Source organism: Neomonachus schauinslandi, chromosome 7 (assembly GCF_002201575.2).
Source record: "Neomonachus schauinslandi chromosome 7, ASM220157v2, whole genome shotgun sequence".
NCBI classification, from domain to species: domain Eukaryota; kingdom Metazoa; phylum Chordata; class Mammalia; order Carnivora; family Phocidae; genus Neomonachus; species Neomonachus schauinslandi.
In genome coordinates, this window is record NC_058409.1 from 102,739,520 (window position 1) to 102,763,886 (window position 24,367).

The 24,367-nt window shown below is 40.6% G+C and overlaps 1 pseudogene; it reads left to right on the top strand.

The window, feature by feature from the left end:
* Positions 1 to 1,529: 1,529 nt before the first annotated feature.
* On the top strand, positions 1,530 to 17,840 carry LOC110585366 (annotated as a pseudogene).
* Positions 17,841 to 24,367: the final 6,527 nt, after the last annotated feature.

The window sequence follows — 24,367 nt, forward strand, 5'->3', positions numbered from 1 at the left end:
CTACCATTAAATTAAACACAAATTGCTTTTGTTTCTAATTAACATCTGCCTGGCCAAATGTGATGTGTGAAAGTCTTCTTTTTAATGCCTTTCCCATGCCACAGAAATATTACAACCAGAATGGAAGCTTATGGATGTTTTTCAATAGCTTCCTCTAAAGTAGAGGCCAAACCTTACAGAAGGTATATATGAAAGTAATTTGAATTCCAAATGCACTTATAAGGACCAGCTCCATTACAGTGCATAGCAAATGAATACACAATGAGGAGATATTCCAGACCAATTGTTCCAAATTATGCTTTAGATTATCTTCATTTCTCTTTTGAAAATATGTCTTGTTATTTTTAGCATAACATAAGAAACGCTTGACTTTTCTGGCATCAAATCCCACCTCCAATTTCTATAGTCTCTCTCCCTTATGCCTTTACACACCAGTCTGACCACACTGGACTTAGAATCTTGTCATTTCTCATCAACTCCTACCATCTTTTAAAGCCCAATTCAAACCTCCCCTGCCCCATGAAACCTTTGCCAGCGCTCTCAGATGGAGTAAGGAATCCCTCCTCAGTGCTCTCATCACCTTATGTCCATGCATCTATTATTCTAGAGGTGGCCTTCAGCAAGAATCTTCCCTTTTAACATCTGAACTCACCAGGTTATGGGTATAGCCACAGTGCCCATATAAATGGATTGTATTAATAATCGAGTAACAAAGGGGTACCTGGCTGGTTCAGTCAGTAAAGCATGAGACTCTTGATCTCGGGATTGTGAATTCAAGCCCCACATTGGGTGTAGAGATTACTTAAAAATAAAATCTTAAAAAAAAAAAACTGAGTAACAGAAATCTATGGGAGCTAGCTTAAATTTAAAAGGGTGGAAAGGTGAGGTACAAATTATAAGCATACATGGAAAGCATACAAAATCCAAGCCAAGATCCTAGAAGAGACAGATACAAGAAATGGAAAGCCATCTGGAATCCAAAAGTCACACTCTCCCATATTCCATCACCAATTCACTCCTACAACTGCTTTGCACTACAGACTGACTATTCTACTATCAGATTACACAGCAAAAGGGGAGGATGGTGGTGACGGGACTCAGTTCCACCACAATTTTTGCACCTACAGGGCAGGAATCCAGCCATGCAAAAAGAATGCCTTGTTGTCTCCTCTTTGGTCCCAATTCCAAATTCCAGGGAAGGAATCAGAATGCCTAGTTTGAGTCAGGTATCCAAAGCGGTCCAATTTACTAAGTTCAGTTGGTCAGGGCTATATGATTCAAACACAGTTATTGAGGACAATGGAAACGGGGCCAAAGAGAAGAAAAAATCATTGTGAGCTAAGCAGACAGCCCAAAAGGTGACTCCTACACAGGTATTTTGTTAAATAGAAGGGAGAGAGGAAAAGAAGGAGTGAGTGAGGGAGGGACAGGAGGAGGGAGAGACAAATCCAAATATATTTGGAGGGCTTCCCTATAGTGATCTGAGTCAAACCGGAAGGTTAGGAGTTTAGTGTCTTACTGGAGAAACAATGAAATCCACTGGTAGTGACATCATCGATGTCCACATGCAAGTGATGAGTATCTGCAAGTAAGCGGCCACTGACAGGTACTCTTACATTTGACAACGTGTGTGCCAATCAAAAGCAGAGATCTATAGCTTAGGAAAATAAAAAATAGGCAAAGAGTTCAATGAAGGGGAACCTGGGTGGTTCAGCTGGTTAAGCGTCTGACTTCGGCTCGGGTCATGATCCCGGGGTCCTGGGATCGAGCCCCGCATCGGGCTCCCTGCTCAGCGGGAAGCCTGCTTCTCCCTCTGCTCCTCCCCCTGCTCATGCTCTCTCTCTCTCTCTCTCCCTCTCTCTCTCTCAAGTAAATAAATAAATAAAATCTTTTAAAAAAAAATGAGTTCACTGAAGAACCCAAAACCAAAAAAGCCATAACCTGTCAGTGTCATCTGCTCCAAACAACCCAGAGGTCTGTGGTCTTCACATTTAGTATGCATCAAATCCTGTGGGAGGCAAAGGAGAAACCCGTATCTACTCACACTGGTGTGTAAATGTGCACTTGCAGCAGACAATTGGCTGCCCTTTGGCCCTCAGACTGTGAATAAGATTAAAGTCTTTGTATGACCAACAATCCCCAAAGTGTGGTCCATATCAGAATCTCAAACTAGAAATCTGCAAATTTAACAAGCTCCCGACAAGCTTCTTGTGCACAGCATCACTATGTAGTAGTAGGGTAGGCAGCCTCTAAAATGATCCTCAGTAATCCTCAAGCCACACCATCTTGTAGCCGCCACCCCCTCAACATTGTACCAGGTTTGGTCTATATGACCAATAGCAGGAGTAACAGTATGTCATTCCAAGATTAGGTTATAAAAAGATTTCAGTTCTAGGCTTGATCGATCTCTCTCTCTCTCTCTCTCTCTCTCATACTCTCTCTTTCTTTCTCCTTCTCCTTTTCCCTCTCCCTCCCTCTATCTTTCCTTAGACCACTCTCCTGGGGTAAACCATATGATGAGCAGCCCTAGGGAGAGAAGCATGCGGCGAGAAACTGAAAGCCTCCTGCCAACAGCTGCATGAAGGAGCTTAGAGGTGGGTACTCCAGCTCCTTCAGAAACTGCCCCACCAGCTGACAGCTTGACGGCAACATCATGAGAGACTCTGAAATCAGAACCATTCAGCTCAGTCATTCCCAGATCCCTGACCCTCAGAAACCGTGAGAGATAATAAATGTCCATTGTTTTGAGCTGCTATGTTTTGGGGCAATTTGTTACACAGCAATAGACTATTAATACCAATAGCTAGTCTCCGTCCTGTGTGCCCTTCCTCTCCCTGATTACTGCTCCTCACATCAAGGGATGAAGTTTAATTTTTTCTCCACTGAAATTTGGGTTGGCCCTAGGACTGATTTGAGCAATAGTAGGCTGCAGAAGTGACATTCTGAAATATCCGGACCCACATCTTAAGAGGACTAGAAGCTTCGGCTTCCTAACCCTTGGAACACAGACACATGCTGTGAGCCACCAAAGCCATGAGGAAAGGACATGTGGAGGATAACCAAGGTGCTTGGTCTGGCATCCCCAGTTGAGCTCACAGCCAACAGTCAGCACTGCCTGTGTAACATGTGAGTAAACCGTCTTGGACATCCCACCCAATTGAGCACCCCGAAAGACTGCAACCTCCCCTAACACCATGTGAAACAAAATTGCCCAGTCAATTGAAAGAACTGTGAGAATAATAAATGGTTCTTGTTATTTTAAGTCACCAAAACACACTGTCTTAGGCTAATAAATTTATTCTTTAATTGCATTCTGAGCATCAGTCTGTAAGTGAAGTATAGATAACTCTCCAAAGAACCTTTCTAGGCAAAGAATTCATGCCATGTAAGATAGTGCTGCACCTTGTATCTCCCTCGTACCCCCCATGATGTGGATATCCACCGTAAGCCTACTTAGGCTTTTTGACACTGGCTCCCCCAATCTCATTCCTGCTTCTAAAACTACATGAAGAACTTCCCTTTCCTGAGATCTCCTAGGCCCTAGCACTTTCCTAACTACTTTACTTCTCTTAATTGATGAAATTATTATAGCAACTCTAGGAGCTAGGTCCTGTTGTTAGCTCCATTCTCCATATGGGGAAACAGGCTGGGGAGGTAAGGAGCTTGCCCAAGCTCTCACAGAGCTAATACACAGTAGAGCCTGCAGTGGGACCTGGACACTCCGCTTCTGCATCCACACTCCTAACCACTATCCCATACCACCATCAAGTCTATGAGGTAAATTAGATGCTGTTATTACCTCTATTTTAGGGACAAGGACCTGAGGCTTAAGGACAGTGAGTCCCTGGCACAAAGTTCGCACAGTTAATAAAGGGAAGAGCTAGCAGGAAAACTTCCACTAACGCCTACATTCTTCAATGTAATCTTATTCTAGACCCCTACATTTGGACAAAGTGCAGATTGCAGGAGAGTCTGGTCCAGTCACGTAATCTCAACTCTTGTAGACTCTACTTTGTCAGGTATTTTAAGAACGAGGGTCAGTGAATCACACATCTGTGGAATAAACTTGGCAGCTCCTTAATCCTCCCCACCTCCCTTTTGGAGGAGATCCTCAGAGCTTAGAAACACTCCCTTGAGTTTTTTAAATACTCTGCAAACGGCCCATTTTCAGGGACTCAGCAGAAACTCACCATATTTAGAAGTTCTGAGGGAAGAAAAAAAAAGTCAGCAAACACAGATCTGCAAAAGAGAGGTACTACTCCCTCTGTAATTGCTTTCATCCTGAAAACCCTTTGCTCTGTCCTTGTCTTAACTTGTGAACATCACTTCCATCCAGGAAATTTTTTCACATCTATACCCTATAAACACAGTGAAAAAAGAAAAGAAAAGAAAATTTCCCATACACTGTTTCATCTGACATTCATAAGCTTCTTTTGATAGCAAAAGGTATTTTACCTATGTAGCATGATGGTTTATTGAGATTTACTGCAGAATGATAATCTACTGAGATATTTCTCTGTGTCCATCTCTTGTCTATCAGAAAAAAAATGAATGGTATTTACCCCTCCCCAAAGGGCCTTTGTTCCAGGGCCAAAAAGGAAAGCTGCTTGACAGGGGTGGAAATAGGAGGGCTCTGATTACAACCCCAAATCACACTTGTAAGTCCTGAAGGCTTTGTCCAGGGTCAGGAGAGATGGGCTCTTTCTAATAGGGCTGTAAATACTCAGCCAGCAGCCCAGAGGGGATTTGGGCAAGGCATTCTAGGAGCAACTAATCTGCACCTAACTAAGTTATTCCAGAGTGGAGAGGAGTGGTCAGTCACTCGGTCCTTTGGTGCTTTGAGGGTAATCTGAGGTAAGATTCCTCAGGCCAGTGGGTGGGGGAATAAGAGTTGACCCTCCTCACACCTATGAGGCATGGCCTCAAGAACCTCAGCAGCAATCCATCTTTACCCATCTTTGGGTAATGCTTTAATAGAAATCAATGCACAATGTTCTGGGGAACTCCATTAGATTTTTAAAAGGTCCGTATACATGGTTTATAGCTGCCATCTATATGAAGATTGCAAATAAAAGCTATTCAAGCTGTATTTAGTCAAAAATAAGAATTTTTTAATAGAATAATATGATGTCGGTTTCTTCTCTATCAGATAACAGAACCCTCTCAGCATTATAAAATAGAAAATGTATTTAGGATAGAAATGAACTGTGGGAGTTGCTGGGGAAGAAATGGTCTGAAAAAGGCAACTGGAGGATCAGAGAAGTCACTAACCAGCATTCCTGGAGCCTACACTGGGGGGATGAGCCAGAATGGTCGGAAGCAATGAGGGTACTGTAAAGCATACGCCTACTAATGCCAACGTCGACATTGCCTGTTATATCACTTCTCCCTTTGTAAGAGTCCCACTTGCACGCATTCAAAGAACAGAAATGAACCCCCAAATTCTACCTTTTGGAGGAGTTATGATGCTTTGGCTTACACTGGAGGGAAAAGGGTCCTCATTCAACCTCCTCATTTTCATGCCTGTATGTAAGAAGTGACAATGGTATTCTAGTTTTACTTCTCTGCAGGAGTTCTTGTCTCAAGCAGAATAAGCCTTCAAGTCTCAACTTAGTTGATTGTGACTTTATTGATTTTACAAAACTTCCAGAACAGTGAATGGGTAAGTGATGGTTTTGAAACATGTTTTCAAGTTCTCCCACAAAAGGTGGGATGTAATTCAACCTCCGCTTGATTACAGGCTGACCACAGTGCCTTCTTCAAAGGGATAGAATGCAGCACAAGAGATGCCACGAGACCTAGGAGGTTAGATGACAAAAAGCAATACAATTTCTACTTGGCTTTTTCTCTCTCTTTAGAACATGTGCCTCTGGAACCCTGAGCTATCATGTAGGAATTCCAATTACCCTGAAGCCGCCATGCTAGAGAGATTACATAGACCTTGCAGAGATAGAGAGAGATGTTGGAGGAGCCCTGGTTGATCCAGCCCTCAGCTGTTCAAGATTCCCAGCCTAGGCAAGGAGCAGCTTTCAAATGACTCCCCTCTCCAGCTGCCAAGCTGCCCCCGCCCACACCAAGGAGAGCAGAAATGAGTTCTCCACTGAGCGCTCTTCAAAATGCAGCTGTGTGAGCAAAAGAAATGTTATGACAAAAGTCATAAGTTTTGGGGTGGTTTATTATGGAGCCATACTGAAACAAGATGCAAAGCAATTTTCCAAATAAGCTATAGAGTTCTAACTTAGAGTAAAGTAGAGCTGCCAAAGATAAAACTGCCTATATACCAACACATCACTATGGAAGTTCATTCATCTGTGTCACTCATCTATCCAACCAACAAATATATATGAACTGTCTGTGTGCTGCGGATTCAGTGGCAAAGACAGAATGATCTCTGCCTTGATGGAGTCTCATGCTTTAGATTACTGTGGATTAAGGAGACATTGAAGGAGTAATTTATGAGTGTTACAAAAGGGGAAGCCTGGGATGCTCTGTCAGATAATAAGTCATATGTCTTTTCTAGAAATTTCTTAAAGATGTGTTCCTCTTAATTAGTAAGAGTCCTTTAGAATCTGGCAATGTTCTGGATATACAGAGCAAAAGAAAAGATGGCAATTTACAACTTCAGCAAATGCAGGCTTCCTGTGTTATAGAGGTGTATGGTAGCTGCTTTCAACTGTGGCAGTCAGCTGTCCTTCCTCTGAATCAAACATACATAAACAAGATGCTAATTGTATGCTCTTTCCTGAGCCTACTTTGAAATTATTTATAATGATGAAACTGTAAGATCATCTTGTCTAAGAAACACTGCTGTGCAGAGTGGCCATAGGTTGGTTGCAAATCGAAATTACGTACAAGGTCTATATTAGAAGCTAAAAGCTTTCTCATCAGGCCACTGATAATGAAGTTTGCTAACCATTCTAGTGCATAAAGTAGAATTATGAAAACTGATTCAGTCTAATTATCAAAGGGTTGGAGTTTTTCCGCTATTCTCAAAATGTAGCCATTGAAGTGGCTTGAAAACTCGTTGTCCAGAATTTAAATTGCCTATTGCCAAGGCTCAGTGACTGTTCCAGGAATGAACAAAAGTGCTTAAAATCTTCCGACTGTTTGATTACAGGTACCTATCCGCCGTTTGCTCGGTCATGTACAACTGTGCAATTAAAACAAATGGTGGCACATAAAAGGCTGACTGAGGTAGATTTGGCCAGTGGGCAGAGAGCCGGTCTGTTAGAAGGAAGTGCCAAGCACAGTAGGGAAAACAACGAACACAAAAGACACACAGGCCCCCATGCAACATACCCTCTTGGAGCTTACAGTCTAGTCGGGGAGAAAGACCAGTAAATGACATCAGTAAGACAGTGTGTAAGAGCTGTGTTGCAAAGGAGCAGTTCAGCGTGGCGTGGGATGACGGGATGCTACCCTGAGGAAGCAGCCTCTAAGCTGAAGGCTTTGTAGGAGTCAGCTAGGCCAAGGTGTGGGGGAAAGGGGAGAAGAAAGCCTGGTTCAGGCTGAGTCAGGTACAAGCTAGGACACTAGAAAGACTCAAATTGTTAGAGGAACTAAAAAAAAATTCAGAATGGTTGGAAGATGAGGAGGCAAAATAGTGTGAGAAGAGGCTGGACAGATAGGGAGAAGGCCAGCTGGGTCATGAAGGACCTTGTAAGCCATTTTAAAGAGGTTTGACTTTCTGTGCCTTAGATTTCATTTCTAACATGAAAAAGAGGAGTTTAGCTAGCACCTCAGATTTGTTCTTTAGGAAGATATTCAATTTTATGAGGATCTCTAAAAATCAGGTAAATGGAAGAATCAGTTCTTCTCTGGCCTTAGGTCAAGACAGCAGAGAACATGGAGTTGCCATTCTCATGCTCACATTTTTGTCTTCCCAAGACCGGTAGCAGTTTACTCCTTTTCGCACTCAGCCCTGACCTCTCTCTGCCCAGCAGATTGAAGAGGGAGGCCACAGAATGAAGTCTAAAAGCTTGGAAAATATCATTTTTTGTTCTTAAGAGGGAATCATGCAGCAAAAAGGATAAGGATTACTGTTTCAGAAAAGCACAAGACTAAGTAAATATTGAGAGTTTAGAATTGTCAAAGATTTTATTTTTAGCATGAGAAAGACTCCTGCACAGAACATTTATTCCTTTTATCTGGGTCTCGGAAAAATTATGTATCTTGTAGTTTACTAGTTTACTATACAGCACATGTGAATACACTACCAGCACTTGGTAGCAACCATTTTTACTACAGGCAAAGTGATTACACATCTGTAAATCTACCAAGTAATGGAATGACCTCCTCCCCTGAATGTTGTTGACCTCTTTGCAGAAAGAGCCTTACTCAAGTGTAGGATGCTTTCTAGGTTGAGTGCTAGACATTTAATGCACCTAGCATGGTACTAGGGAGTGAGAAAAATAAGAGATGAATTAAATACAAGTCATAGTCCATCGAAAGTCCAGACATAGGCTTATGACATGGGGCAGGCAGGGCTTCAAGAGCAAAATCTTTACACTCGCCTGTTTCCTGAACCAACCAGGGAAAACTCATAATAAAGAAACCCCTTAACACTAAGCAAAAAGACAAGTATTAGTATTAGTTCTCTATTGCTGCTATAATAAACTACCACAAATTAGCAGCTTAAAACAACACAAATTACCTTATATTTACAGTTCTAGAGATTAGAAGTCTAAAATGAGTCTTACGGGCCAAAGCCAAGGTGTCAAGAAAGCTGTGTTCCTTCTGGAGGTTTTAGAAGATCCATTCCTCTCCTTTTCCTGTTTCTAGAGGCTTTCCCAATTCCTTGGCTCATGGACCCCTTCCCATCACTCAGTCCTGTTGTCTCATCTCCTTTTCTGACCTTCCATCTCTCCCTTATAAGATTCCTTATAGGGGTTTCTGGGTGGTGCAGTTGGTTAAACACCCAACTCTTGGTGTCAGCTCAGGTCATGATCTCACGGCTGTTAGATGGAGCCCCACATCAGGCTCCATGCTCAGTGAGGAGTCCACTTGGGATTCTTCCTCTCTCCCTCTCCCTCTGCCCCTCCCACTCATGTTCTCTCTCCCTCTTTATCTCTCTCAAATAAATAAATAAATCTTTATTTAAAAAAAAAAAAAGAATCCTTGTAATTACACTGGGCCCATCCAGATAATCCAGGATAATTTCCCTGTTTCAGGATCCTTACCCTACATCCATAATGTTCTTCTTCTTTTTTTCTTTTACCTCAATATAAATGTAAAAAGGCGGGGCAATCCTTAATTTAATCATATCTCACCATCCCTTCTGCCATGTAAAGCGGCACTGTCACAGGTTCCAGGGGTTAGAACATGGATATCTTTGGAAGGCCATTATTCTGCCCACCACAACAAGAAGAGAAGAATCTGTAAAGTCGGAGAGGGCAAGATTCTGTCGGGTTTGTTCAACATCATCCCCAACACAGTACCTGGCTCATCATCAGTAATCAGCATACACCAGCTGAGTAACTGAATAAATAAATAAGGAAAGATAAATGATGTGCTATTTCCTGCACTAACTCCTCTTGTGAATAAGGAATAGATGGTTCCAAAATCTGTAATTTGCTGTCTCTTAAAAATCTGAAGGACTGAATGGGTACTGAGTGCCAGTTTGGGAAGATGAACGAAAAAGTTTTGGAGACTGATGTTGGTGAAGGTTGCACAACAGGATGAATGTATTTAATGCCACTGAACTGTACACTTTAAAATGGCTAAAATGGTCAATGTTATGTATATTTTACCACAATAAAAGAATATGAAGAAGTCAAGTCAAGAAAAAAATTATACAATGGGCCTTTACCAAAACAATACCTGACCTGGATATCCCTCCTAGAATAATTTCCTGGAGAGAAAGGTGTGGAAAATCCTCAATCCTGGGGCTGAATCTTCTTCTCATCATTTTGTTTTTCTCCTAAAGCATTAGAATTTGTGACAGGTCATGTTCACTATGAAAAAATGTTTTCCTTTTGCTTTTTGAGTTACACTAATGTAGGAGAGATGAGTCAAGCAAGTGGATTTTTATTTGGGCCTTTGGTTAGTTTATTTTTCTGAGTATTTTCATTTGTCTACATCATGATTTTAAACTCATACACATACACACACTCCCTCTCTCTAACACACCTACAAACTCATACACACGTACACACTCACACACAAACCTGCAAAAAGTCAGAGCTTTGCTCAGACCCAACAACTCTGTGAAGTGAATTTTTCATTGATTTATCAGTTCATTTGAGCAAACTGCAGACACAGCCTCGGAAAGACCATTCTCAGAATAGATGGTCAACTTTTATCCCAGAGCAACAACTAGGAACCAATTAGAGCCATTCTCTTCAATGGGGCTTATTATTGGTGCTAATCTGTGAATAGAAGTGTCCAATTGTGAGAAAGGTTAGCAACCCCAAATAACATGCCCATAAGGTTTATTAGGCTTCTGCCAACACCTTTAGGCTGCCTTAATTGCTTCTTCAGGGCTGGTTTCACACAGAGAATGGAGTCATTTCCAGTGCTCTAGCCTAGTTCTCTCAGCTTCAGGTGTGGAAGGCAGGGAAGAGCACAGAAAACTTGGGTCACTCTACTCAACCTATAAAAGAGGTATTTTAAGGAACTTACACAACATTGCACAACTAAAGTCAGCAGAACAGAACCTGGGGCCCAAATCTGTCTTACTCAAAGTCTATCACATTTCTACTACATCACACACTAACCCACTACTGAAGAGTCAGCCCTCAGAAAAAGAACAAGCCAATGTGTGCCCTCCACAAATATTGTTCAGTTCTTCCTATCCTGGCCCCCTTTCAGCAGCCCTCCTTCTCATACTCTCACAGGAGTCCAGTCCCCTGCCACACACACCCGTTAAGGAATAAAGCAGTTGGTGAAACGAACTTTTAAGTCAACTACAGCTAGAACTAACTGTGTGCTTACTCTGTGCCTGGACCTGTGTTAAATGTCTCACATGTGTTATGAAAAATATTTTGTAAAGTCTTATTCTTAGATATGATTGGTGACGCTGAAGTCTGAGAAATCACCAGCAAAACCAGAGCCTGAATTTATGACACCAGACCGAGTTCCAGGCCTTTCTATTCCACCACATTGCCCTTAGGGCCAAAACATACAACTCCATCTTCCTAACCACAGTGAATGTCAGTAAGTGGAGTACAATATTGACTTTGTCATATAAACAAAGCAGGCAAGGGGAGAGTAGAGATGGCAAAAGAACAAGGGGCCCTTAGCCAAGGGAAGAAAGGACTTTTCTATGAACAAAGCTCTCTTACATTTTGCTCTCAAAGAATTTCTTTATAGCAGCAAGGACTCTATGAAATACATTTGTGTTGGAAAGCACAAGAATGTATCAATATTTCTTCTGTGTTTTCTGTCTTGGGTTGAAGGAGCGTGGCAGAAATTGTTCCTTCCAGCAGGAAGCTAACCCTGATTCTAGCAGATAAATAAGATAAGATGGATCCAGAGTCAGTCTTCATAGTCCCAAAGTCCTCTCGCTCCTCTGACGAACATCTTAGAAAACTAGATCAGACGTTTCCTAAGAGATTTGCTCACAAGAGGTTCATTATTCTTTGAATCAGGCTGGAGTAAAAATCCCCCTGTGAAACGGAGGGGGCGGGGTGCTACCCCTTGGATAGCTTAATGTTATTTCCTGTCTCAAGATCTCCAGGGCTGAGAGTGCTCACCCTTGAGCACCCCTTTGCAAAGTCGGTAAGGGGTGTGATATGCAAGGAAAAAAGACTTTTCATAGAGATTCGGAGCAAGAGAAGATTCAAGCTGGATCTTGATTTTTCTTTTCTCTTCTTTTCTCTTCTTTTCCATTCTTTTCTCTTCTTCTCTTCTTTCTTTTCTTCTCTTTTCTCTTACTAAGCCACCCAAGAAATTGCTTCTACAGACCAAAAAAAACTGAAGGTTTGAAAGGAGGGATTCTAAGCACTTACTTTTTGGCTTTGTGAAAAGAAATCTTTTTCTCGAAATTAAGCACAGAAGCAAGCTAACACCACCAAACCAGTGGTAAACAACTTTGACAGAAACTAATCAGGACAAATCAGTGTGGCAGGGATATTTGGTCACCTTTGAAAGTGCCGGAAAATCATACAATTGTCAGACAGTAAGTGTCTAGCCTGCAAGCCAGGACAATGCAGGAAACTTCTCATGGATGAAATTAATACACAGAAAATCCCTCAGTGGGCAGCAGGTACTTTCCAGGGAAGTTTGCGCCTGAGCTTAGGAAGAATCAGAGTCAAATGCAACAGACAGTTCTGGGACAGAGCTAAGCTGACCAACAACATGGTTTTTATGCCTATCACTTGAACTTGTAAAATTTAAAGAGTTGAAGAGAAGAATTAAATCTTCCACTGACAAGTCTCCTGGAGAGCTTTCTGTTCTCTTGCTGGTTATGGCATTTGAGAACCCCAAGCAAAGTGGTCCTAGTGGAATGTGCAAGGATAATTCCACGTCATCTGACTGACATTAAGTTAGAGTTAAATTGTGAAGTTAGCGGAAGCCTCGTGATATAACTGGAAAATAAAACACCTGGGTTCCCATACTGGCCTGGCCGCCATCTCCATGCAGAATCAATGCTAGACCTTATTTTTAATCTCTTCTGCAAAATGAGCGTTTTGATTAGATTGTCTCTAGCATTCCTTTAGGCCTTCACAATCTAGATTTCTAAATTCATCTCTGGCCCCTTTTATTTCCTTCTATTCCAAGTCCTTCTCCCCCAGTTTTGTCACTTGCCTACTACATTTCAAGGCAGAAGACTGACCCATGTTAATGTCTGTAAATGTTATTTGATTCAGAATACACACACACACACACACAGCCAAAAGGATAAACGTTTTATGATCTTCGTTTTGCACATGCAAAAGCTGAGCCTCAGAGAGATTAAAGCATTTGCCCAAGATCAAAGTTCAAGAAGAGTGTTATATCAGAATTTGAATCCAGGACCATCTAACTCTGAAGTTCACATTCTCCTTGCTATATCTTACAGTCTCTCTCTGTGACTCTGGACCTTTCCTATGAGTCCCAGGGCAAATGGCTCTTTTTCTCTCAGCTTGAAACTCCTAAGGAACAAACCTCTGTTCCCCATCAAAGCCTATTTGTCCTATCTCTGATTTCCTCAAATGCCTATCAGTTTTGCACACATTTTCTTTATAACTGGGAGAGGATAACCTATTCTAATAATCTATTCTAACCCATTTATAAAAAAGAGGAAGAGGGGCACCTTGGCAGCTCAGTCCATAAAGTATCCTACTCCTGGTTTTGGCTCAGGTCATGATCTCAGGGTTGTGAGATTCAGCCCTGCATCGGCTTCCACACTGAGTATGGGGCCTGCTTAAGATTCTCTCTCTCCCTCTCCCTCTGCCTATCCCCTGCTCACATGCGCACGCTCTCTCTCTCTCTCTAGAAAAAAAAAAAAGAGGAAGAAACTGAAGCCCAGACAGGAAGCATTTTGCTCATACAGAGTATTTACACGTAAGACCCAAATATAACCCATCAAACCCAGCTATCACATTTTAGGCTTTTTTAAGCTTTAAGCTGTCACACAGTCATGACTGCTAAAATATCACTGAATTATCTCTGATTAATGAATTAATTCTCATAAGTAATATTTTTTACAAATAAGATACATTTTCTTCCATAATAAAAGGAATACGTGTTTATTTTTGACTATTTGGAAACTAAAGCAAAGTAGGACAAGAAAGAAAGCCATTCGTAAATCACTCAAAGAAGAACACTATTAATTTTACCAAATTTATTTCCAGTACTTTTTTCTTTCTCTTTCTTTTCCTTGGCATCATTTCAGGGTTTTTTTATAAAACTTTTTTTCTGATTATAAAAATAACATGTGGTCTACAAAGAGATACCACTGCACACCCATCAGAATGACTAAAATTTAAAAGATTCACACCATCAAATACTGGCAAGGATATGGAGCAACCAGAACTTCCTTACATTGTTGGCAAGAGTATAAAATGGCTCAACCACTTTGGGAATGGGTTTGGAGGTTTCTTACAAAACAAAATATATACTTACTCTATGACCCAGAACTACACCCAGGTATTTACCCAAGAGAAAAACATATGTCCACAAAAAGACTGTATAAGAATGTTCATAACAGCTTTATTTATAATAGCCAAAAACTGGAAATAGCTTAGATGTCCATCAATAGGAGAATGGAAATACCAACAGTGGTACATTTGTCCCACCCCAGCAACAGAGAGGAACTCTGTTGGTTCCTGCATGGTCTGGACCTCATGGTCCAGAGAGGAACTCTGCATGGTCAAATCTCAAAAACATTATGTTGAAGGGGTACCTGGGTGGCTCAGATGGTTAAGCATCTGCCTTCGGCTCAGGTCATGATCTCCAGGTCCTGGGATCAAGCCCCATGTCGGCTTCCCAGCTCAGCGGGGAGTCTGCTTCTCCCTCTCCCTCTGCCTCTCCCCCTGCTTGTGCTCTCTCTCTCTCAAATGAAAAGATAAAATCTTAAAAAATTTTTTTTAAAAAGGGGTACCTGGGTGGCTCAGTCATTGAGCATCTGCCTTCTGCTCAGGTCATGATCCTGGGGTCTTGGGATCGAGCCCCACATAAGGCTCCCTGCTCTGCGGGAAGCCTGCTTCTCCCTCTCCCTCTGCTTGTGTTCCCTCTCTTGTGGTGTCTCTCTCTGTCAAATAAATAAATAAAATCTTTTTAAAAAAATTTTTTAAAAAACATTGTTGAATAAAATAACTTTATATAAAAGCCTACATACTAGATGATTCCATTTACATGAACTTCTGTGACAGGCAAAACTAACCCGTCCTGGAAAAAAAATGAGCACAGAAGTTGCTTTGTGGAAAGGGACTGACCGGGAATGAAGGAACTTTCCCAGGTGATGACAATGTTCTGTATCTTGCTAAGGATTTGTCAGATGGATGCATTTGTCAGAACCCACTGAATGGTACATAGAATTTGTGCACTTCATCGCAAGTAAATCTTACCTTATAAGAAAAGAAAGGTACACAACAAACACTGAATTTTAACAATAAGCATAATGAAGTATTTGGGCACAGGTACATTGAGGCCAACAACTTATTTTGAAATGTATCAAAAAATAAAATGGATAAATAGAGAAATGGGTAGTTAAGTGATGCAGTAAAATGTTCATTGTAGAATCTAGATGGTGGGTATATGGGTATTCACTATAAAATTCTTTCATATTTTCTGTATGTTTGAGAATTGTCATAATATAGGGGGGAACGTAGGGAAAAAAAGTAGAAAGTATGGGAAACTCAAGATGTTCAAAGAAAATAAGACTCTTCCAAAGCACTAATACCCAACAACAATATTGAAAACAACAGTGAATTGCTTTCCATCCTTTTTTTAATATTTATGGGTAAGGGGAGGTGTTTTACAAAATTAGTACCAAACAGGTATAAATCTTCCTATTATGAAGTAGCATTTTATGAATGGCACTTTCCCAATTATTCTTCAAAAATATTGTATTATAATTTTTTTTTAAAGATTTTATTTATTTATTTGAGACAGAGAGAATGAGAGACAGAGAGCATGAGAGGGAGGAGGGTCAGAGGGAGAAGCAGACTCCCTGCCAAGCAGGGAGCCTGATGCGGGACTTGATCCTGGGACTCCAGGATCATGACCTGAGCCGAAGGCAGTCGCTTAACCAACTGAGCCACCCAGGCGCCCCTGTATTATAATTTATTTAAATTTATTTTGGATATTTTAGGTTATTTTTCACTGCTATAAATAAGTTTGATGAACATGCACAAGTAAATAGATATTTTGCCTAGGGCCTTATAGCTACCTAACACCGTTACCAAAAGGAAATACTTTTCAAAGCAATATAACACTGTGGTTTAAAGGGTGGAAATACATCTGGCTCCACCACCTACTAACCTGTTTCCTTAGGAAATGTACTAAGTCTCCCTAGATCTATTTCTTCTTCTGTGCTCCAAGGTAGTATTCTGGAAAGTGCCTAGCACTGTGCCTGGCACATAACTAATGCTAAATAAATGACAGCTATTATTATTTCACCCAGTCATGTTATTTGTGCACAGTGACAGCTAATTGAGAATATTTCTGACAAAAGAAATATTCAGGGAGACACAGCAAAAACCATAGATATAACAAAAAACCCATCTAATATGACTTAGTATCACCACATCTTGCAGTTTCAATTCTATAAGAGGTACTCAATAAATATAAGCCGAATAAATTGGTGATGAATGAATGTATAAATAAGAGGGCAGCTACCTGACTTTAATTCACCTAGGCATGAGGGCAGGCTCAACTTCCCTTGTAAGCTTCTCCTGGCCCTGTCCCTCCGGAAACAGCTGAATACATCTGTCTTTGTTAGCTGAAATTACATGGGATGCCTCAACTTGGAGACCAGAGTTCAAAGTCTGGCCTCTATCTCTAATTAGCTGTGTCTTCGGACTAAGATACTGGTAAAAAAAAAAAAAAAAAATTCGCATTATGCTATGACTATTACGATAGTCTCTAATGAGGGAGGGGTACAGAGCTTGTCATGATCCCCCTTGTTCAGATGTGGAAACTGAGGCACAGAGAAGTGAAATGATTTATCCAAATTTCCTCCTCCAGACCAAGAGGCAGTCAGGTATCCACAGGCCCTTCTGGCTCCAAGGGGCTTAGGCTGCAAGTAGCTTCCGCCATAGACTATCCTTCATGCCTCATCTTTCTGTGTTCCCTCCCCCTGCTCCCTTTCCCAAAGCCAGCAGCTGTGCCAGGCTGTGCTGGGGATTTTTGACAGCAGAGGGGGCTACCAAGCCAAACTGGGCTTTCTCCAAATAAAGAAGAGAAGCGTGCCTGCCTGCTGAGATGCCTCCTGAGTTCCTCATTCCATCCTGAGTTCTGGGAATCCTCTTGGGTCACAGTAGTACAAAATACTCTTGGAATCGGTGGTACAAAATATAATCCGTGAGGAATATGTGCTCTGGTCCTCGCTCTGCCAGTAACAACCTGTCACCCCAAGAAAGTCCCTTCATAGAAATGTAAAAAATGGGGGCGCCTGGGTGGCTCAGTTGGTTAAGCGACTGCCTTCGGCTCAGGTCATGATCCTGGAGTCCCCGGATGGAGTCCCGCATCGGGCTCCCTGCTCGGCAGGGAGCCTGCTTCTCCCTCTGACCCTCCCCCCTCTCATGTGCTCTCTCTCTCTCTCTCATTCTCTCTGGCTCAAATAAATAAATAAAATCTTTAAAAAAAAAAAAAGAAATGTAAAAAATGTCCTAGCTCAGGGGTTCTCAAACCTGGCTGCACATCAGAATCTCCCAGGCTGTTTAGTGAACATACACAATCCAGGCAGATACCAGCACGGCCCAGCCACAGTCAACCCCACTGTGTTCTTAGACATGGCCATGCAAGGCGAGCCCTTGGGCCGCCACTCCTTCATGCTGTTTGCAAACAAAGTTCTAAAGACAGCAGAAAACTTTCATGCTCTGAGCACTGGGAAAAAGGATTTGGTTCTAAAGGTTCCTGCTTTCACAGGATTATTCTGGGATTTCTGTGCCAGGACGGCGACTTCGCATGCCATATTGGCACTGGTGGCAAGTCCATCTATATGGAGAAATTTAATGATGAGAATTTCATCCTAAAGCATATGGGTCCTTCCATCTTGTCCATGGCAAATGCTGGACCCAACACAAATGGTTCCCAGTTTTTCCTCTGCACTGCCAAGATGGAGGGCTTGGATGGCAAGCCTGGTCTTTGTCAAGATAGAAAAAGGCATGAATATTGTGGAAGCCATGGAGCACTTTGGGTCTAGGAACAGCAAGACCAGCAAGGTCACCATTGCTGACCATGAACAAATCTAATAAATCTGATTTGTGTTTTAACCATCAGACCATTCCTTCTGTAGCTTAGATGAGCACTTCTTCACCCTCACCTGCTCAAAATATCCTATAATCTTTGTGTTCTCATTGCAGTTCTGTGGGTTTCATATTTTGCTTATCCCCTCCAACTCTAGCGGGATTGCAGAGTTAAGTTCATCATATAAAATAAGAACTAAACCAAAAAAAAGAAGAAGGAGGAGGAGAAAACACACAATCCAGGGCCCCATCCTAGACCTATTAATCTCCCAGAATCTCCAGGGGTGTAACCTGGAAATCTGTAACTTGCCAATTTAAGCCCAGGACTTTCTAATACAGAGACATTTTGGGGAGCCACTAAATTAGATAAATTCAAGGTTCTTTTTTTCTTCCTTCTGAGATGTAAACTCGAAATATGTCAACCTCTCTCCTGCTCCCATAAAATATAACTCCTTTTATTTCTGGTTGATTGTTCATCAAATGCTTAGAGAACTGTCTTATGATTTGAAGGCAGAAATACAGCAGAAATAGAACATGAGCCACAAATGTGAGCCACATTTTAATTTTACATTTTCTAGTAGCCACTTAAAAAAAAAGTTAAAAGAGGGGCGCCTGGGTGGCTCAGTTGGTTGTCTCTGCCTTCGGCTCAGGTCATGATCCCGGGGTCCTGGGATCGAGCCCCACATCGGGCTCCCTGCTCAGTGGGGAGTCTGCTTCTCCCTCTGACTCTCTCCCCACCTGTGTTCTCTCTCTCACTCTCTCTCTCTAAAATAAATAAATAAAATCTTTAAAAAAAAGTTAAAAGAAACAGGTAAAATTAAGTTTAAAGGATATTTTATTGAACCCAATATATGCAAAATATTATCCATTTCAACTTGTAATAGATGTAAAAATTACTGAGCTATTTTACATTTTTTTTCTTTTGTGAGGTCTTCATGATCTTGCATGTATTTTACTTGTACAACATTCAATTTTTTTTAATTTTTATTGTTATGTTAATCACCATACATTACATCATTAGTGTTTGATGTAGTGTTCCATGATTCATTGTTTTGCTCTATAGCCACATGTAGCCAGTGATTACCCATATTAGTCAGAGCTGTTAAACCACATCAATAGGAGGTAGTGCAATAATCCATTAGCAGTGTCCAAGATAAGCAGGAGTTTGGGGGGGAGGCACACGTGACCTCTAGTTGTCATCACTGGGTAGTGAACACCAAATGACCTGATTTCTAGTTCTCTAGAGATCAGGCAAAAGGACAAAGGTCAGAGGGGACTCAGCCTAGGACTCACTCATGAGGAGGAGACAGAAATCCACACTAGTGATTAGTGGTTAGAAGCACTGCAATCAAGTATAACAAACATTAAAATAAGTAAGACAAAGATTTAGCCAGGAATGAGTAGAATAAGCCCAAGCACCAGCACTTGAGAATGTAGGTTATATTCATTTTATGAAAATAATCTTCCTAACTCAGGGTCAGTCTAATGGGCCTATTGAAGGGCTACTGATTGATTTATAAGGAACATTCACAGTGTGGCTGAATATCCACTGGAGAGATAGCCAGCTGATATACACTGCAGAACAAGTAGGGAAGGAAGGTGCCTAGACCATGAAATTAATAATGTAATCAGTAATAAGATTACTGTACAGTAAAAGATCATATTTAAAAATTATAATTTAAAAAAGCACATTACTATCCATTTTCATTTGTTCCTTATGATATGGGCAGGCAGGTGGGGTACATGTCCCCATTTCAGACGGAAACGGAGGTTGAGAGAGGTATGTGTTTGCCTAAGTCTCACAGCCAGGGAGTACACAGCATAGTTTCTCCACATGAAGCTCTCTGGTCCATATGGGAATTCAACCCTGGCCTCATTATCAGTGAACTCTGGCCAGCTACTTACCTGATGCAGCTATGAATATCATTAATTCACTTTTCAAAGGCCTTTCCTCTTCTAATAGATTAAGTCCCCGTTAGCTTTCTGTCCAACCCCTCCTCTGTGTCTGCATCTGTACCACCTCTGCCCCTCAGCTGTCTCTAATCATACGTTTCCCTGGAAGGTGTAAATGCCTTTGCCTGGGGCAAGGATGCCTTTTCTACAGCTGACAGCCAGCTGGTAAGACCAGAGCAGCACTTTCCTCTGCGGGCTGAGTCCATATAACAACTTGCAAAGTCACTCATGGAGGCATGGAAGGGTTTTGAACCGAAAAGTCATATGATGAAATGAGCCGGTGTATAAGGCAGAGGGACAGTTGAAGAGGAAAGAGGAAGAACCAGAAATAAAAAGAGGAAGAAGGGAAGAATAGTAATAGTTAATATTGGCTCTTTTTTTCATTCAGCTCTTAGCTTCTATGACTTCCTCAGAGAGGCCTTATCAGTCCAATCTACCTAACGTAGCCTTCCCATCACGCTATCAGACAATCATCCTTTGATTTCTGCACACCATCTGTCACTCTCAGATGTCTTTGTTATTACCTGTCAATATCCCAGGTTGACTATAAAGTCCATGAATGCACAAACCTTACCTATTTTATTCACTGTTCTATCTGCAGATATTGTAACCACACCCAGCCCATAGTAAACACTCATTAACTATTATTTTAATGAATGAACCAGAGGCTGGACTAAGTACTTAACACCATTTACAAGTTATATCTCTGAATCATCACATTCATCCAAGGAATCAAGTCTTATATCTGCATTTTACATGTTTTAATAATCTAAGCATAATGTGGTAAGTGTTTATAATCTGCATATTGTAAATTCACTAGTGATTTCCTAATCCCCCAGATCCAAAACCCTTTTCTTGAAGAAACCTTTCCTCATTCATTCCAGCCTTGTTTCCACACTGGAGACTGTTGACCCTGGTTTCCTCCTAGAAAATCTCTTTTTGGATTCCATTCAGTCAGTCATTTAACAAAAGTTTGTTAAGCACTGACTACATGCCAATCACTATTATAAGAGCTGAGGGTGCAAAGTTCTGGACAAGCAGAAATTGGGAAGAGGCCTAATACAACAATGCTGTTTTTCTCCCCATCATTTGTTTTCAACTTTTTCCACTCACTGGTCCCCAGTTTTCCTCAGTCTCTCAAATGTGAGTATCCCAAGGTCCAGCTGTAGGCTTCTTTCTGTGTACATTCCCACCTGAAATGGTGACTTCAATCTACGATTGCCTCTTAAGTAGTCACCTATATGCAAATGCCTTCTAAATCAATAATCTCCAATGCAAACCTTTCTCCTAAACTCCAAATCTGCATCTCTGTTCTACCAAAACATCCCATCATCACCTCTTCTCAATTCAGCAACCCACAAATGGAATCCATCCGGTACCCTGTCTTACCAAACTAGCCTGAATTCCTGGCATCTATTCCCTCAGAGAGGTCACAAGGGAGAAACCAAAGAGACCCAATAATTTTTAGCTCCAGTTAGGTTTATAATCAACAATAGAAGCATCTGCTCCCTACCAGGTCTCGAACCCTGTCCTCTACCTCTTCAAATGTCATGACAACCAAAAAATAAATAAGTTTTCTATGGTTCAGTATTAAGGAGGAGTATCCTTAATGCACTGGGTCAGTCCTGTGGTCTGAAATGGCTAAAATAGCAAACTAGTAGCAAGAGAACTGGCCTCTCACCAGGTGACATACAGATTGGGAGAGGGGTAGAGTGGACTAGAAATCAGGGCTGTAAGTACAATGGACACAGTCTCAGCTGTACCATAGGATCAGCAAAGGTCTTAGGCTTCAAGGTAGGAATTAGGAATAGGGGATCTTACAAGAATGTTAAAATCCTTGCAATTAAATCATGATACACTACTTAAAGCCCCTATTACACTGATTCCACTTTAACCCCCATTCAGGGATGGGCTAGAGTCAACAGGGAAAATTTTTAAGCAAATAAACTTTTCTAGTACAACAAATTCAAAAGTGGTCCTGGAATTTGAGCTACAAAACAAATGGAAAATCCTTGGCCTAGCAGATTCAGGTATAAGGAATGAGAAATGGACAGACTTTAGCATAAGAAAAATCCTTGCTAGTCAACTCAACCCCTTGATCACTGCTGGAGAAATTCCCTCTATTGCAGAAAAGATAAACTGAGTCCACTGAGGACCACTGCTAATAAATAGTATTAAATAAATAGGACCACTGCTAATAAATAATAAATAAATAGCATCTGTATACACATTCTTGGAGAAAGAACGTCATGATTGATGAATGACTTCGGCCATGATGAGGAGTGACAGGATTATCCCACATATTTGCCATCCCAAATGGTCAGGCAATTTTTAGATTTATTCTACTAATCATAGTCAACAAACATCAATATTTTATTTTTGTACTACATAAAAATGTGGATTTAATTTGACCAAATACATTTTATTTGAATCAAGCTAAGGAACAGCTGCTAACATTCCATTATCGCTCAGGACAAAGCCATGGGTTCAGTCTCTGTGGGCTAGTTAACTTTGCTCTCTTGAGCAATTCCTGATTTCATCACTTGAAAAAGTCATAGACTAAGTTATAAATATATTTTATTCAGTTATGTAAAAAATCAAAATGAAATGCACTGTCGATATTAAGATATCAACTACCCCCAAGTTAATCTATAGATTCAATATTATCCCAATCTAAAATCCGGTAAAAGAAATTATAATCTAAATTTCTATTCAATTATAGAAATTGACAAGCTGACTTTAAAATTTGTACAAAAACGCAAAGAACAGGCCAAATAATTTTTTTTAAGGAACAAAGTAAGAGAACTCACACTGCCTGATTTCAGGAGTTATTATAAAGTTATCATAAACCAAAAAATTTGATATTGGTGAAAAGACATATTTGTAGATCAGTGGAACAAAATAGAGGGCCGATAACAAAGATGTCAAGGCAGTTAAACGAGAGAGGATAATCTTTTCAACAAATGGTGCACCAAAATAAACCTCACCCTTACTTTATACTACAAACACAAAAACAACTCAAAATGCATCATAGGGCTAAATGTAAGAACCAAAACAATAAAACTTTGGAGGAGGCAAACATTCTTAAATCAGACACATTAATTCAATAAGTTGGACTTCATCAAAATTAAAAATTTTTGCTCTACAAAAACCACTATTAAGAAAATTAAAAACTGGAGCACCTGGGTGGCTCAGTCGTTAAGCATCTGCTTTGGCTCAAGTCATGGTCCCAGAGTCCTGGGATGGAGCCCCACATCAGGCTCCCTGCTCGGCGGGAAGCCTGCTCCTCCTCCCCCTCCCATTCCCCCTGCTTGTGTTCCCTCTCTCACTGTCTCTGTCAAATAAATAAATAAAATCTTTAAAAAAAAAGAAAACTAAAAACCAAGCAAGCCCAAGACTAGGAGAAAATATGAGCAAAATAGATACCTGATGAAAGACTATACACATATATTAAGAACATTTACAACTCAGTAATTATTTTTTTAAAGATTTATTTCTTTATTTTAGAGAGAGAGAGAGAGAGAGCACAAGCAGGAAGGGCAGAGGAAGAGGGAGAGAGAATCTCAAGCAAACTCCGTCCTAAATGCAGAGCCCGACGTGGGGCTCAATCTCACCACTCTAAGATCATGACCTGAGCCAAAACCGAGAGTTGACACTTAACCGACTGTGCCACCCAGGCACTCCACAGCTCAGTATTATTAATAAGAAAACCAATTATAACCTAGACAAAATATCTGAACCATCACTTGACAAAAAAAAAAAAATACAGATGGCAAATAAGCACACAAAAAGTAATTAGGGAAATGCAAATTAAACCACAATGAGATATCATTATAATCCTTAAAATGGTTAAATAAAAAGATGTCTATATCAAGTGTTGATAAACACATAACTGAAACTTCCATACACTGCTAGTGGAAATGCATAATGGTACAACCACTTCGAACAATTTGGCAATTTCTTAAAACTCAAATATCTGCCTACCATACCATTCAGGCATCCCTCTCCTAGGTATATACCCAAAGGAAAAAAAAGATATATGCATACAAAGACTTGTATGTGAATGTTCATAGCAGTTTATTTGCAACAGCCCCAAACTGGAAACAACTCAAACGTCCATCAGTAGGTCCTTGGATAAACAAATCAGAAATCCATAAATGGAATACTACTCAACTATAGAAATGAACAAACTGTTAATACACACAACATGGATGAACCTCAAAATAATTACACTGAATAAAGAAATTAGACATAAAAGACTGTATACATGTTCGGTTCCATTTATATGTAATTCCAGAAAATGCAAAAATATTCTATAGTAAAAGAAAACAGATCAGTGGCTGCTGGGGAATATGGTATGGGAGAGAAGGGATTATAATGGAACATAAAGAAACTTTTGAGAGGTATGAATGTGTTCACTACATTGATTTTGGTGATGGTTCACAAGTTACAGACATGTGTAAACTCATCAAATTGAACACTTTACATATGTGCAGTTTATTTTTATGTCATTTATATTGAACAAAGCAGTTTTTTTAAGCATGAGAAAAGACTAGAAATTTAAATATACTAAAATGTTT